General features: G+C 34.6%; 1 long non-coding RNA gene across 6 annotated transcripts; it reads right to left on the bottom strand.

The window, feature by feature from the left end:
* Positions 1–4,275: 4,275 nt before the first annotated feature.
* LOC102593236 (uncharacterized) lies at positions 4,276–15,765 on the bottom strand. 6 transcript variants are annotated; one of them, XR_001473400.1, is made up of 10 exons: positions 15,618–15,765; positions 14,335–14,684; positions 14,201–14,262; positions 13,842–14,116; positions 12,144–12,441; positions 6,023–6,934; positions 5,889–5,950; positions 5,532–5,804; positions 5,214–5,453; positions 4,276–5,055 (listed from the first exon to the last, which is right to left on the bottom strand). It is a non-coding gene; the product is annotated as an uncharacterized lncRNA (long non-coding RNA). The 6 variants fall into 6 exon arrangements; XR_001473401.1 differs by having other exon boundaries at positions 14,335–14,681; XR_001473402.1 differs by having other exon boundaries at positions 14,335–14,410.
* Between the last annotated feature and the right edge of the window lie 235 nt (positions 15,766–16,000).

Here is a 16,000-nt window from a genome sequence, read left to right as displayed (position 1 = left end):
TTTTATGCCACCTCCATCCCTACCCCACCCCCAGCCGCCTACCCCCAGCGACTCCGTCAAATCTTTTTTTCTTAAAAAAAAAAATTGAATTTTTTTTTCCTGGGTTGAATTTTGGAACGGTCATCGGGGTCTTGTCCTAGTTTGGGTGTGGGGGTCGAATCCTAGATCAATTATCAGGATTGATTTTTGGATCATAAATTATTTTCCTAAAGAGTAATTTTTTTTAGTCTGAAGGCAAAATAAAAAGATATCTTTTGAAAACTATTTTTCATTGACCAACCAAACATTAAAAAATATTTTCTACTCTTCAACCAAACATAGGAAAATAAGTTAGAAATGCACTTGTTTTTCAAGAAAACGTTTTGTAGGAAAACATTTTCCTTCCTACCAAACACACCCTAAATGATAAATATTTTCTTAATATAGTATATTTATGTAAGTTTTCCCTGATTCATGCTATTAATTCTCTTCACTAGAACAAAATCAAAGTAAAATTATATGCATACTAAATCAGAGGATAGAGATTAATTCTACTTACATCTCAAGAAAACGCATATATTCGATAGGAACAAAAAGCAACAAATTATTATCCAAACCAAGCTAGAAGAAACCGAGTCACTTTGACAGGTTTAGACCAAAGACAAACATGACTACATTCTTACACACAGAGATTAAAAATAACATATAGAAAAGATGTAGATTAAGAAAAAAAATTGAAAATAAGGATGTCATGTTTGCTACATTTACAAAGCATCGTGAGGGTTTGTACAAAAAAGCTAGCGAGCTCATTACAGAATGCAATGTTGACATTAGAATAATGATGGTTTCCCCTACTAGTAAGCCTCATTCAAATTTTTGCCCTATAGTTAATGCAGTTATTTCTCGTTTTCAAAATCCTGATATGCAATTAAGTGAAAGTACAAATCTAGAAGCGAATGCTGCTAGAAATAAAGTGAATCAACTCAAAAATAGGCTTGAAGAACTTGAATGTCATAGAAGACATTGTGATTGCTAAAAAGAACTCTTATGACCAAATGATATAAACAAGACATAAAGGTTGGTGAGAGTCGATTGAGCAGCTCAATACAGAGTAAGTGTTCATATTTAAACCTTGGCTAAATGAAACTAGTTCTAATATACACCATCGTTTGAATCAATTAGAAATTGAAGCTTCATCCTCAATGAGATATGAATCTTTTGGAGTGTGAAATTTGAAAAATTCAAATTACAAATGATTGACCCTAAATCATCACTTATAGATATATTAGGGAAGACTCTAGTAAGCTTAAATCTATATTAATAAGGTGTTATTTTAAAAAAATGTTTTATTTCAATAATGCTACAAACATGTATTATGATATGATTTTCATTAATAATATATTGATATGGTTAGTCTGAATTATTGTTTACGAGAACAGAGTTTCATGTATTGTTCAGAAATACCTTTATAGATATATATTGACAAAATTTATCGATGATCACATAAAATTGACATCAACATTCATTTAAACATCTCAACTAAAATTTATTTATTTTAAACACATTAAATAAGACTTGACGGTGTCATTTCAACACGTTTTACTAAGTGGAACATTAACGTTTTACTAGGGACTATGGCGCGGGGCAAATGTGGGGCGGGGTGGATTTAAGGTTATGTAGGGCAGGGTAGGTTTAAGGTTATGCAGGGCTGGTGGGATGCGGGGTAGGTTCAAGTGAGTTTTTTTAAACTAATATGGGGCGGGGCAGGTTGCGGATATATATGACTTTATGTTGGTTCAAACTTAATTTTAACTTTTTACATGTTATAAGAGTGATAGAACACTATTTAGTAAGATAATTTCTTTAAAGCTACTAACATATTCAAGATAGTAAATCAAAATGGTTCAATAAAGAATAATACAATTTCTTACATGTTTCCCAATTGACCTCTAAAAAAAAATAATTAAGTCACTATCCTATTAAATTAATACAACTTAATGAAAAGTAAATTTATTTTTATGAATTTTATTTTTAGTATCAAACTTAGATAGAAAAATAAAATGTTTAAAAAATTATGTGGGGCGGTGCAGAGTGGAGTGGGGCAGGTTGAAAATGAAAAACATTGTTATGCGAGACGGGGCGAAGCGGATTAAAAGATATGCAGGTTAAGCTCAACCCACCCTGCACCGCCCCATTGTCATCCCTACGTTTACTAAGTCGACACATTTCAACATGTTCTACTAAGAAGGTCATGTTTGTTAAAGGAGGAGGAGATGTGAAAACGGGGGAGGAAAAAAAAGAAGTGTTGCAGTTTTTTTTTAATTTTCTTCTTTATTGAAATGTAACGTTTATTAAATCATGTTTGTAAATTATAAATTATGATAAACCATGGCCGTTTCAAAAAATAAAAATTAAAAAAATGAATTCACAAATATTAATCTCAATGTATAACAATATTGTACAAATATTGCCTTGTCCTATGTATCGTGTATGGTTATTTGGTCACATAAATTATTGAAGCAATACGATTTTACATGTGCATTATGTCTAGCCTGCATTGCGTTGCTGCCATTTCCATCTTCTTTTACTTGTTTTTTTTCTTTTAGAAATGACAACCCAATGTATCAAATTCTGTGTAACGCGCTTTTGAAGGACTTAAAGGATCATATTTCCTTAAGTACACTTTAATCTTATTTTTCTCCTAGAAAAGTTAGTTTTACAAATTGAACATGTTATGTAAAATTGTACAACGACAACTTAGACTCAAAGGAAAATATAGTTATTTAGTTGCGGGTTCATCTTGTATGAAGAAAGAAAAATATTTTCAATTTTTCTATGGTTGGTGTGACAAAATGTCTTGGAAAAAAATATTCTACACAAAAAACAAGTTTCATAAAAATGCGCTAAAATGACTTTCCAAATAGAAGTAAGGAAAACAAATTTTACAAGTGACATTTCAAGTTCATTGTCTCCTCCACAACCATTCATGCATGATGCACCCACCCAACACCCTCTGGCATCCGCAAAACCTTATTCCCCACTCCATCTCACACCCAAAATATTTTGTTAGATTACATATAAATATTCTTGAAATAATAATCTATAAAGATTAGACAATCAAAATATTTTGAAAAGTAAATGGTAAATATTGTTATAACCTATCTACAACAATGGGAGGGATTATATTTATTATTTTAGTGGATCAGGATTAATTAATTAGAGGTAAAAAAAAATCAATTATAATAATTGTAAAAAATAAAAACAAATCTTGACCATTTATTTTTCTGTTGTCTAGTCCTTGTATTTTTTGTATAAATACTTTTTACACCATTTCAAATTTTTGATTCCTTTATTAAGTATTCATACCTTTAGACTATCTACTTTAGAAACTGTTGTCGTCGCCCTTTTTATCTTTTCCTTCGAACGACCATTTGTTTTTCAATATCATAAATTTGAGTAATTAGATCAATTTTTCCATCTTAAAAGATGTCTAAGCTATTGTTCAAGATATTCTTCTCAGTGGTTAGTTCACTCATCGAATCAATTAGTATAAAAATATTCACATTTTGCTTGAAGTCAGATAGGGTTACCTCTTCATTATCATCATCCTCTTCCGATTTTGCCATAAAGGCGTACACATAATCAAATATTTATTTATCTTCTTTTACTACGAACATGGAAGTACCATGAGGGTATTCAGAATAATTTGAATTACTTGAGGTATTTCCCCAGATGGCGGAAGCTTTCTTCACCACATAATCAGTCGTTTCTCTTTTGCTTGACTTGTTAACGACCTGGTCCCTTCTTTTGTCATTGTCTCCTCCAGACTTGACATATTCCTTGTGTTCAACCTTGTGCCAGTTTCTGATGAAGTGAATTGATTTACCAAACTTGTGACACAAGTCATTTGAGTTTGTAGCCTTGTCAAGGTTTCCTTTCTTCATGTGACCTCCATGTTTTCTCATGATTTTTTGAAATCTTCGAGTGAGGTAGGCCATGTTCTCATCTATTTCAACGCCCACTGTAGAACATACCATTAAATCGACTCTCTTCCAAGTTTAGTGGAGCAACCATCTTTTCTACGGGATTCTCTCTTGGTGTTAACCAAATAGAGAGCCCAAGCTCGGATACTAATTGATAGAATAGATGTGTCCACTAGTAATCACTGGACAGGTCCCTCGACAAATAATAGTATAGAAAATAAATAGTTCAAAGTAAATCAGACACAAGATATTTTTACATGTAAACTCTCTTGCTCAAGGGAGGAGAAAACCACAACCTATACTCACAGAAGAATTTCCAACCGAACTCCATTTCACTCAAAGCAGAGCAAAACTTTAGATTACAAACTCTAGATTGTAGCATAGGAATTAAAAACACTTTAATCCATTCCTCCTTGTTTTAACAACTCTACTACAAGCAAAAAAACTAAGCAATAACTCTATTGCCACTAAACCAACTAACTCTAGTGGATCTAGACTTCAAGAATCCAACAAGGCTAACTCTAGTCACCAACTCAGATCTCAAAGATAAGAGCATAAACAAGCAGCAACTCTGTTACACCCACACATCAAGTTGGCACTCCTAGGCAACTCTACCCAAGAGAACATCAAAACAATGATGTAAAGAGGCTTGACTAAAACATAGATGATTCGACTAACTAGTTAATCCAACTCAACCTAAAGATTTAGACAAGTAACCGATCTACCGTCCTTTAAAACTTAGACAAGCAACCAATCTACTATCCTTTATAATCGATCTACAACAAAGCTCAAAATACAACAAAGACGCTCCATCACTCCATTAGGTCCCGGGACGCTCGAGGCATCGTGCTCCGAGCCCCCCACCCCTCTGGAGGCTCGAGGTGCCCATCGTACATAGAATTGTCATTCATTGCTTCTGCTCGATGGTAGTATGGGGAGTACTTTTAAGAAAACAGAATATCACCTATAGTAATGGCCGTAACCACTCTTTACATTTGTTTGTACTATGCAGGAAGACAAAAGCTGGCCTCTTTTTCTTATCGGTTTCCTTCATGCTTAATACCAAGACAGGCAACTGCCCTTGCTCTCCTTCCTGGAAACAGTGATTTCATGGTCAATACTTATTGCTGTAGACATTGAGAACATTATTTGACTACTATGCTCAGTCTTTTTAAATTATCGCAAAACCACTGCATAGCGAGCATCCAATTCAAAGAGTTGAAAAGAAATAGAGGGTAAACATTTTTATACCTCACAGGCCCATTGTAGCGCATAATTTATCAATGTTGACAATTTTATCCCCTGATTCCAAATCCACAATTCATGGTCATCTATGTATTCGACCTCAGGAGTTCTCACTGTGTCAGAAGTTGACATAGATTCATCCATGGAGACTAATGATCCATCTGAGTGAGATGGAGAAATGTCCATGTTGCAAGTTGCAGGAACATGAATGGCAGTGATCATAGGCACAACTGCATCACTTCTAATCTGAAACAAAAAAATTAGAAAAAGAAAATAGAAGGAAAGAATAGAAAAACATTAGTTGATTTAGGATAGATGACTGACCAATGACTACAACAGATATATTTCAAAGGGCTGCGAGTGATCCTTGAGTTGAAATTAGTGTCCATCAATTCTTTGAATGGATAGGTGTTCCAAATCAATGCAAACTCTAGAACACTCTCATCCAGCCAGCTGATATCGTGGCTTTACTGTTTTAGGAGATGCAGCACAAGGGGAAAAAGATATACAACAGACCTGATCATAAAAGATCAGTTCTGGCAGCTCTTCCACTTGGACATAATACTTCGTTAGGCTTTCTGGCTGATATGTCGATGACTACATTTAATTTAACAAAATCAGAAATTCAATACAAAAACATTGAATATGTACATTAGGAAAGGGTGCTAGGAATGCAAATACCTTCGACTTCATTGAAAGTTCAAGTGCATGTGGAGATGCTCCTAGATGCACAGGGACATCATCTGCCAAAGGAGAACTGGATCAGCAAAATGTTTTTAATACACGGTTCAATCAAATATAAATGTTGGTCGTACCATGATATCTAATCCAACTTCCTTGAAAAAACAACTCATGTCCATTGCCTTTCTCTGTGCTTTGACACAATTCTGATTCTGCAACAGATGACGATTTCCAGCAGTGACTGAATTTGATTAGGGAAATTTTGGATGCATAGACGTAGAAGAGAAGTTATGTGCCAAAGACCTAGTGAATGGAGCTCCTGATGGTCATATAAATGTAGCTCAGAAAGAGAGGAGGGAAGACGCCCTACTTCCAGCAGTGACTGAACTTGATTTTGAGGTAATTAATAAGTAGTTAGATACTGAAGAGAGGTGAGGCTTTTGAGATGTTGGCTGCTTAATGTTTTCAGATTCTCTATGGTAAGAATTTGAATAGAGGAAGGCAACTCCCAATTTCTTGCAATTGATGATCCAAAGGACTTGTCAATTGAAGGGCAATCCTCCTTGAGGAAAGGACTCTATTTCTGGACAATTATGCAGTTGCAGTGTATTAAGAGATGGAAGGAGTTCCTGCATACGTTCTGGCAGCCACTTCAACTTCCAACAGTCCTCAATAATCAGTGACGTCATCTGGGTCCCCCCACATGCGGCCGAAAGTATTTCAGCAGTCTCACAATTCCAAATATCGAGTCTTTTAGTGGCAGTAGGAATCAAAAACCTCCTAGTAAGGTTGTGGAAACTCCAAATACTCATCTATACAATCACATTCTTTCACTCTCAATTCCTTCAGAAACATACTCATCTCACCAACTGGCTGCTCCAATTTCAATTTCTGGCAATGAGATATGGTTATTCTCTTCAAGGATTCAGCAAAATGTTTTCTTTGATGTAGAGCAGAAGGCTTTGAGATATCATTAAGTGCTTTTCTTCCACCAATCCCTCCTCCTCTTTTCTTCGAGATACCATTCTTTCCCACCAGAGAAGCCCCTGCTAAGAAATAGTATATCACACCAATGTATATTCCAGTTGTTAGATGAAATTTGTATCATTATAGTGTATACTTGTATTCTGATCTTGAATCAGGTAAGCTGAAATATAGATAGAAAACTTACAGAATTGATTTTCAGTCTTGTTCCAAAAACATTTCTGTAATTCCCCACCCCCACCACCACCCTTCCATTTTCAACTATCAAGAAATATTACCGTTAAAACCAAAAATCTCCAAAATAATACCCAGAACAGAAATGAAGCAAGAATTAAACATCAATAAAGATAGAAAACTCACAAAGTTGATTCGACCAACTAAAATTTTCGGTCTTGTTCAAAAGTTTATTCGTAAATTCTTGAAATTGGAAACCCCCACCCCCAACGATCAAGAAACCATACAATTAAAACCAAAGGTTCATAGTAAACCAGAAATCTCAGTGAAGCAAGCTTAAAATCGCAAACCCCCACCTCCACCCCTCCCATTTTCCATCAAGAAATCTTACATGTAAAACCAGAAATCAGATGGAAACATCTTAAATTGTTGAAATCAGAAACCCCCAACCCCCAACCCCCACCCGTCCCATTTTACAAGTAAAACCAGAAATCACAGTGAAGCAATCTTGAAATGGAAAATCCCATTTTCAACCATCAAGGAATATCAATACAGTTAGAAAACTCACACAATCAATTCGAGGATGACAATCTTTCTTCTTTCTTGGCGATGTATTACAATTCGAATTCCAAAAGGGAAGCTTTGGCGATATAGAGACATAGCTCAACGGTCACTAATGAGCCTTTTGGTTTAGGAACTTACAATTAAAACCATCAATATCGACCATGACAATCTTTCGATTTATTCCAAAATTTTTGTGTGTTTTAAAGTTGCCAAAGAGAAGCTTTAGAGACGTTGGGCAACGTGAGAAAATTATCATATCATATAATAATGTCTTTAACCAACGAAGAGATGTCTTTCAATAATAATGCACATGTGGGAGGTAAAGTAACAAAGACAATTTACATGGGCATTTAATAGCAGGAGCAACATATATCATTTTGTTGGTGAATAAACTTTTGCTTTCTTAGATATTTTGTGATACATGAATTATATTAATTTATAGGAGGTAACGGAGACAGGGGAAGTCACTTGAGTTGTCTAGGGATCCGATAGTTTCTCATCTCCAAATCTAAAGCTAAGAAGAAGAAAAGAGTTAAGGATCTAACACGTTTCGGATAGCAAGAGAGCCAAACTATACTATTCAACAATATAGAGAAGGGAATTCATGGAACATCATCCTTAGAACGAGCATACGAGATTGGGAAATTGAGGAGTTGGTCAGCCTACTAGCAGCACTTCACAATGTTGCAATTAACAGTGAAACACTAGACCAACTCGATTGGGTAGCAAAAGGGGATGGGAAGTTCTCAGTTATAGCAGCATTCAAGCTTCTAGGCACACAAAATGCAATTACAGCCACTGGCGTTGGAAGCTTATATGGAAGATCAAGTTGCCCCCGAAGATTAGTTGCTTCAGCTGGATTGCACTTCATGGAGCTTGCCTGACCCAAGAAAACCTAGCCAGAAGGAAGTTTGAGATGGCTAACAGATGTTATATGTGCATGAAGGAAGCAGAAACACACAAACCACCTATTTGCAGCAGATCCTATGGAGTATATTTTTAGGTCTTATTGGTCGCAAATGGGTCATGCCTCAGAATATCAAGGATGTATTGATAAGCTGAAGTTGCTGGAAGTTGATAGAACCATCAAGAGAATCTGGAAGATGATGCCTGCAGTCATTGTTCGGAGTATCTGGAATGAAAGGAATAGAAGATGCTTTGATGGAATATCAACTACCTACCAATCCTGAAAAGCTAATTGCCTCATGTATTTGTATAGTTGGGTTTATTTATCCCCTCTAGATTCCCCTGATTCATTTCGTAACTTTGTCAGCTCTCTGGCTCTAAACTAACAATGTAAGAGGAGAGCTGACCTTTTTCTACTTTGCTTTTGTAACTATTAAGCATCTACTTGATGCCTGCAATAGAACTAATTACTTCATCAAGAAAACGCTCTAACACATCTATATACTTCAATCTCAGAAGCAATTTTCATAAAGACTATGCCTTGCTTTTCTCTTAATGAAATATGGAAAAATTGGTAGAAGGAATATCAAAGGTCAGATAGGACCAGAAATATTAATATTATCACTTTGAAGAGACAACTTGAAAACTTAAAATGGAGGAGATGGAGACGTAATACCCAAACAAGTTGATGAAAGTCAAATCCAAACATTAGATAAGGCTCTTTTGAAAGAAAGGATTGTCGCAAAAGTCCTCAAAGTTCACCTAAAAATTTAGCACTGAAAATCTCTTCCCTCGAGGATTTTATGGATATTGCAAAGATGATTTTTGCAGAAATTATTAGTGCCTTTGACGCCCAAGAACAAAGAAGTACGAGGTATCATGAAATCACTCATGAGCTAGCTTTATAAGTCAATAATATGATCAACCCAAGGTCTTCAAAAAAGGTAAAATTTTAGTGGAAAAGGTAAAAGTTACAAGAAGAAAAATGTAGCTCAACCTTCTCACAACCATTGCCAAAAAGGAAAGTTACCATCATCCCACCACCTTTGAAATGTAGATATTGCAAAAAAAATCACCGGATGGAAAAGTTTTGTTTCCATAAGCAAAGGTAGCAACAAGAACAGCAGGTAAACCTTTCTGTGATGAAGAAGAAGAAAAAGAGACAACATTGTTATTGGTACTCCAGGAGAAAGAAGTTGAGCTTCAAAATTGAAATGTCGAAGAATGTTTTGTGAATTCCAACCACAAGGTTTAAGGTGTTGGAGAATGAACTTTGTATTGGAAGAAGAAAAGGCCTTATTAGATTTTTGTGATACAAGAATTATCTTTATTCATGTATAATGAAATTAATTTAAGACCATCTCCAATCCACCTCTATTTTACTCTCCATTCTCCATATATGGAGAGTAAAATAGAGAATGGGCACTCCAACCCACCTCCATATCACTCTCTATTCTTCATATTTAGAGAGGTGAATAGTAGCTCTCCATTCTCCATATATGGAGAGTAAAATAGAGAGTGGGCACTCCATATCACTCTCTATTCTTCATATTTAGATTATCATATTTGGAGAAGTACTATTCACACTCTCTATTTCACTTTTTAAATATTTTATTATTATTTCTATGACTTTCTAATTAACATATTATTTTCCATATAATGTCATTAATTAAATATCTAATATTCATAATTCTTTTTAAATGTAATATAATATTTTAAAAAATATATTATTTAATATATACTACTTTCATCCCGAATTAATAGTATTTTAATATTTTCTAATTTTCGTCAATAATATAATTTGATTTTATTATTAATTTTCACTATAAAAAATACACAAAATTAAAATGATAAGATGAAAAATTTAATTTAAAATACAATACGTAATATGATAATTTAAATACAAGATAACAATACAATACATAACATAATAATTTAAATACAAGATAAAATACAATACATAACATAATAATTAATTCGCGATGAAACAAGAATCATGCCGAAAAGATGTTGAACGCGCATTCGGAGTTTTGCAATCACATTTTGCAATTATTGCAGGACCGTCACGTTTTTGGAGAAAGGAAGTGTTACATGATATAATGACTACATGTATTATACTGCACAACATGAGAATTGAGGATGAACGTAATCTTAATGCACCAATTCAAGATGTTGTAGAGGCTCCAACTCCAACAACAGATTTGAACAATTTTTAGCTAGACATAAAAAAAATTAAGGACAAAAATGCTCATTTTAAACCCTGTAATGCATTAATAGAGCATTTATTGGAGCAATGTAATAATTTCGAAAATTGAGTGTATAAGTAATATTTATGTAATTGTGTTTCACTTTTATTTGAATTTGTCTATTAATTATATATTATATGATATTTTTTTGCAATTTAAGCTATTTAAAAATTTAGAATAAAATATTATATTAAATAAAAAAATTAAAAATAAAATTTTTATATCACAAGAAAACTATATAAAGTAATTATTGGGAAAAAGAAATATAGGATTTATATTATAAAATAAGAAAATAAGAATGAAATAGAAATAATAATATAATATTGAGGAGAGAGAAAAAGATTCCTTGTTTAGATAGTAAAATAGAGAATTGGGTTGGAGTTGGTTGTCTAAAAAAATAGAGAACTCTATATTTGAAGAGTAAAATAGAGTGTAAGGTTGGAGATGCCCAAGGATACATGTATTGTTTGGTCCATGAACTAGAGAAGAGCAAAAAGTAAACAATAAAATTAAGATATGTGTACTAGACAAAGTAGGACAAGTCTATAGCCATTTTATGTAAGCAAGTTGACCAAAAGAAAAAGAATCATTTACTCCACTTGTCTTCAACATAATTTAACTGTTTTTTTGAAAATGTTCCTCCTTAACAAATTTCAAACACATTTCACACCCGAGTACTCAAAGAACAACGCCTTCTTATATGTTAATTTAGAATTAGTGCAAGCCTACATTTAAAATCATCAAGAATCAGTAGGTAAATTTACCCCTCTCTTTTTCCTCATTTGATTTCTCTATTGTTTATTCCTCCCCAATTCTCTTACTTCAACCTTTTCATTCTTATTTCTTTTTATAGTGTAGTTCGACTATGGGAGATTGTCAATAAACACAGCTGTTTCCATAGATTCCCTCTAATTGTCCTATTTTATTTTATATCTCAATTTGATTGGGCTGATTGTGTAGTTGACGAATTGATTTAAGCAAATACATCTCATTCTCATTCTCCATTTCTCTTCATTAAAATTGAGGACTGCCATACAAGAACAGGAAATAATGTACAAAAGAAAAGAAGAACCAAAAAGTTTTCAATTTAAGAAAAGGATAACTAACGTAACAGAGGTGGGACAATGTGGAGTCAATGTTAGCAGGGAAGAGATTATTAAGTACAACATGACAGGGCAAGATTGTGGAAGTGGCTAAACTTAAGTAACTAAGCGGTGAAACTCTTTCGCATTCGCTCAATCACTCAATTGCTTTGGAGGATTTTTCAATAATTTGTTCAATTAAGCAACGGACAAGAACAGTAATCTGAATTTAGTGCCCCAAATAGCTATTGTGTTATTTCTACATCGTCAGAGAATTCCAATGGTGAAGAAGAATTTACCTCAGTGGGAACAAGAGAGAAGTTGCCGGAATTAGAGGCAGTTTTAGGGCTGCCTTTCCGCCAGTTGAGGAGATGGTGGGCATCATCGGAGTCGCCGGACATGGAAAGTGCGTCAATGAGGCAAGTGGCTAGCACGTGCTCCTTAAGGCCATAAAAGTGAGTCGCATGGAAGCAAAATTGTCTTGAGGCTTCCTGCAGAAGGTATCACATTCCGGATCTTGGACCGCTTCTTCTCTTCTGTATCCATTGGAAAAGGCTGACCATTACGCTAAATTTTATGTCTTCTCCACCAACACTGCTATTAACAAAATCAGAAATTCAATACAAAAACAGTGAATGTGTACATCAGGAAAGGGTCCTAGGAATGTAAATAGTATACAAGATCACAGCAATGTATTTTCCAGTTGTTAGAAATTTGCTTATATCCAGAACTTGAATCAGGTAAGCTGATGATGTAGCCGTTCCTCTCAACAAACCATGGTTGTGGTTTAAACATTAAATTTAAAGGTGATCTGTCAATACCAAAATAGAAGCAGTGTAACAAGAAACAACAAACACGGACTATGACAAACCTAAGGCATATTTTGTGTTAAGATGATTAGATTGAAACCCGCAACAGCAGCAAGGAGAGAAAATTGAACATCACCTGCCGATGATAAGCAGGAACATTTGGTGCATTATCAATGTTCAATCAATCTGGTAATTGCATTTCAAAAAAGAAATAGATGAAACACCAGACTACCCCCATCAGATGCACATGCTGGGGTGGTTAACACCCTCCACCTCTCCAACTCTAAATTTGTAGGGTTCGAATCATCAAACAGAGCAAAATGGTGAAGAGGGGTATATTCATCTTTAGTTGAGATTTTCATCCTAAATTCTTGAAATCAGAAACCCCTCCCATTTTCAACCATCAAGAAATCTAAAAATTAAAGGCAAAGGTTCATAGTAAAAGTGCAAAATAATACACAGAACAGAAATGAAGCTAGAAGGAAACATCAATAAAGATAGAAAAATCACAGAATTGATTCGACCAACTAAGATTTTCAGAATTCAACAAGGTGCTAAAGAGTGACTTGATTCTATTTCTGTTGGTCTGGGTTATACTGAAGATTAAGTACTATCCCTTGCAGTTGAACTAAAGGATAAAATCCGCCATATGCAGTCCATCCTGTCGGTAACTGATCAATTTCTCTCTTTTTTGTGGCAGAGCATGGTTCTAGTTGAAGCACCTTTTCTGCTCCCTCTTCTCCTTATCAGTACTACAAATATCTTCTAGATTATATTTGCTTATCCTTCTATATTTGGTTTAGATACTTTCCTTATCATCATTGTTTCTTTACTCTTGTATTTTCTTCAAACTTATTTTTGAGGCCTATTGGAACCAGTCTTTCTACCTTGCACAAGTTGGGGGTAAGGTCTACACACACTCTTGGTATAGTTAACATACTATAGATGCAAGGTTCGATCCACCGTAGTCGTATTTTTTTCATCTCTTACCCCAGCTATATTTCCATACCCATCAATAAATGACAAAAGGATTAGAGATCACCCTTCAATCATGTTACTGTTTCAAAATAAAAGAAAGACAAAAGATGCAGTAATCCTAACTTGAGTTCATCCAATTCATCCAAACTAATCTGAAACAAAAAATTTAGAAAAAGAGAAACATTAGCTCATTTAGGATAGATGACTGACCAATGACTACAACGGATATATTTCAAAGGGCTGCGAGTGATCCTTGAGTTGAAAGTAGTGTCCATCAATTCTTTGAATGGATAGGTGTTCCAAATCAATGCAAAATCTAGAACACTGTCATCCAGCCATCTGATATATCGTGGCCTTACTGATTTAGGAGATGCAGCACAAGGGGAAAAAGATATACAACGGACCTGATCATAAAAGATCAGTTCTGGCAGCTCTTCTACTTGGACATAATGCTTCGTTGGGCTTTCTGGCTGATATGTCAATGACTACATTTAATTTAACAAAATCAGAAATTCAATACAAAAACATTGAATATGTACATGAGGAAAGGGTGCTAGGAATGCAAATACCTTCGACTTCATTGATAGTTCAAGGGCATGTGTAGATGCTCCTAGATGCACAGGGACATCATCTGCCAAAGGAGAACTGGATCAGCAAAATATTTTTAATACACGGTTCAATCAAATATCGGTGTTGGTCGTACCATGATCTAATCCAACTTCCTTGAGAAAACAACTCATGTCCATGGCCTTTCTCTGTGCTTTGACGCAATTCTGATTCTGCAACAGATGATGACTTGGTTGAGTTTGCAAGATCAGCTAGTGCTTTCCTGCCACCCTTTTTCTCCAAAACTTTAGAATAATTATCTTTTCTTCCTGCACTAAATTTGTTTCTAGAGGAAAATCAAGATCTTCCCCTCACATTTGTGGAATTATATTTCTTTGATGCTTGTAGAGCAGATGGCTTTGAGATATCATTAAGTGCTTTTCTTCCACCAATCCCCCCTCCTCTTTTCTTTGAGATACCATTCTTTCCCACCAGAAAAGCCCCCTGCTAAGAAATAGTATATCACACCAATGTATATTCCAGTTGTTAGATGAAATTTGTATCATTATAGTGTAGGCTAATATTCTGATCTTGAATCAGGTAAGCTGATGTTGTAGCCATTCCTCTAAACAAATCAAAGTTGTGTTCAAACATTAAATTTAAAGGCGATGTTATGAAAACCAGAATAGAAGTAGAGTAACAAGAAACGACAAACACAGATTATGACAACAACAAAAAAATTGAGATTTTCATCCTAAATTCTTGAAATCGGAAACCCCCATCTTCCACCCCTCCCATTTTCAACGATCAAGAAATCTTACAATTAAAACCAAAGGTTCATAGTAAACCCAGAAATCTGTTATTCCAAAAACATTTCTGTAATTCCCCACCCCCACCCCTTCCATTTTCAACCATCAAGAAATATTACCGTTAAAACCAAAAATCTCCAAAATAATACCCAGAACAGAAATGAAGCAGGAAGTAAAGATCAATAAAGATAGAAAACTCACAAAGTTGATTCGACCAACTAAGATTTTCAGTCTTGTTCAAAAGTTTATTCGTAAATTCTTGAAATAGGAAACCCCCATCCCTCCCATTTCCAACGATCAAGAAAACATACAATTAAAACCAAAGGTTCATAGTAAATCCAGAAATCTCAGTGAAGCAAGCTTGAAATGGGAAACCCCCACCTCCACCCCTCCCATTTTCCATCAAGAAATCTTACATGTAAAACCAGAAATCAGATGGAAACATCTTAAATTGTTGAAATCAGAAACCCCCAACCCCCACCCGTCCCATTTTCCATCCAGAAATCTTACAAGCAAAACCAGAAATCACAGTGAAGCAAGGTTGAAATGGGAAACCCCATTTTCAACCATCAAGGAATCTTACAATTAAAACCAGAAAGAACATCAATATCAATACAGATAGAAAACTCACACAATTAATTCGACGATGACAATCTTTCTTCTTTCTTGCCGATATATTACAATTTGAATTCCAAAAGGGAAGCTTTGGCGATATAGAGACAGCTCAGCGGTCACTAATGAGCCTTTTGGTTTAGGAACTTACAATTAAAACCATCAATATCGATTATCGACCATACTTAACTAAGAAAGGTTTTTTTTTATCGGAAAAACTAAAATTAAAGAATATATTCCATGTGTGAAATCCTATATATAATCATTTGTTCATCTTACACCCAACAAAGATATAATTCATATACTTGTAAATTATTTCAATTTATTCAACCAAGTATGTTTCGTCAAAGGAGAAATAACAATACCATGTTATCACATATATAGGGGCGGTGTAATAATACG

This window comes from Solanum tuberosum, unplaced genomic scaffold (assembly GCF_000226075.1).
Source record: "Solanum tuberosum cultivar DM 1-3 516 R44 unplaced genomic scaffold, SolTub_3.0 scf00088, whole genome shotgun sequence".
NCBI lineage: Eukaryota > Viridiplantae > Streptophyta > Magnoliopsida > Solanales > Solanaceae > Solanum > Solanum tuberosum.
Note: the sequence above shows the minus strand (reverse complement) of the source record. Positions and strands in the feature narration are given on the sequence as shown.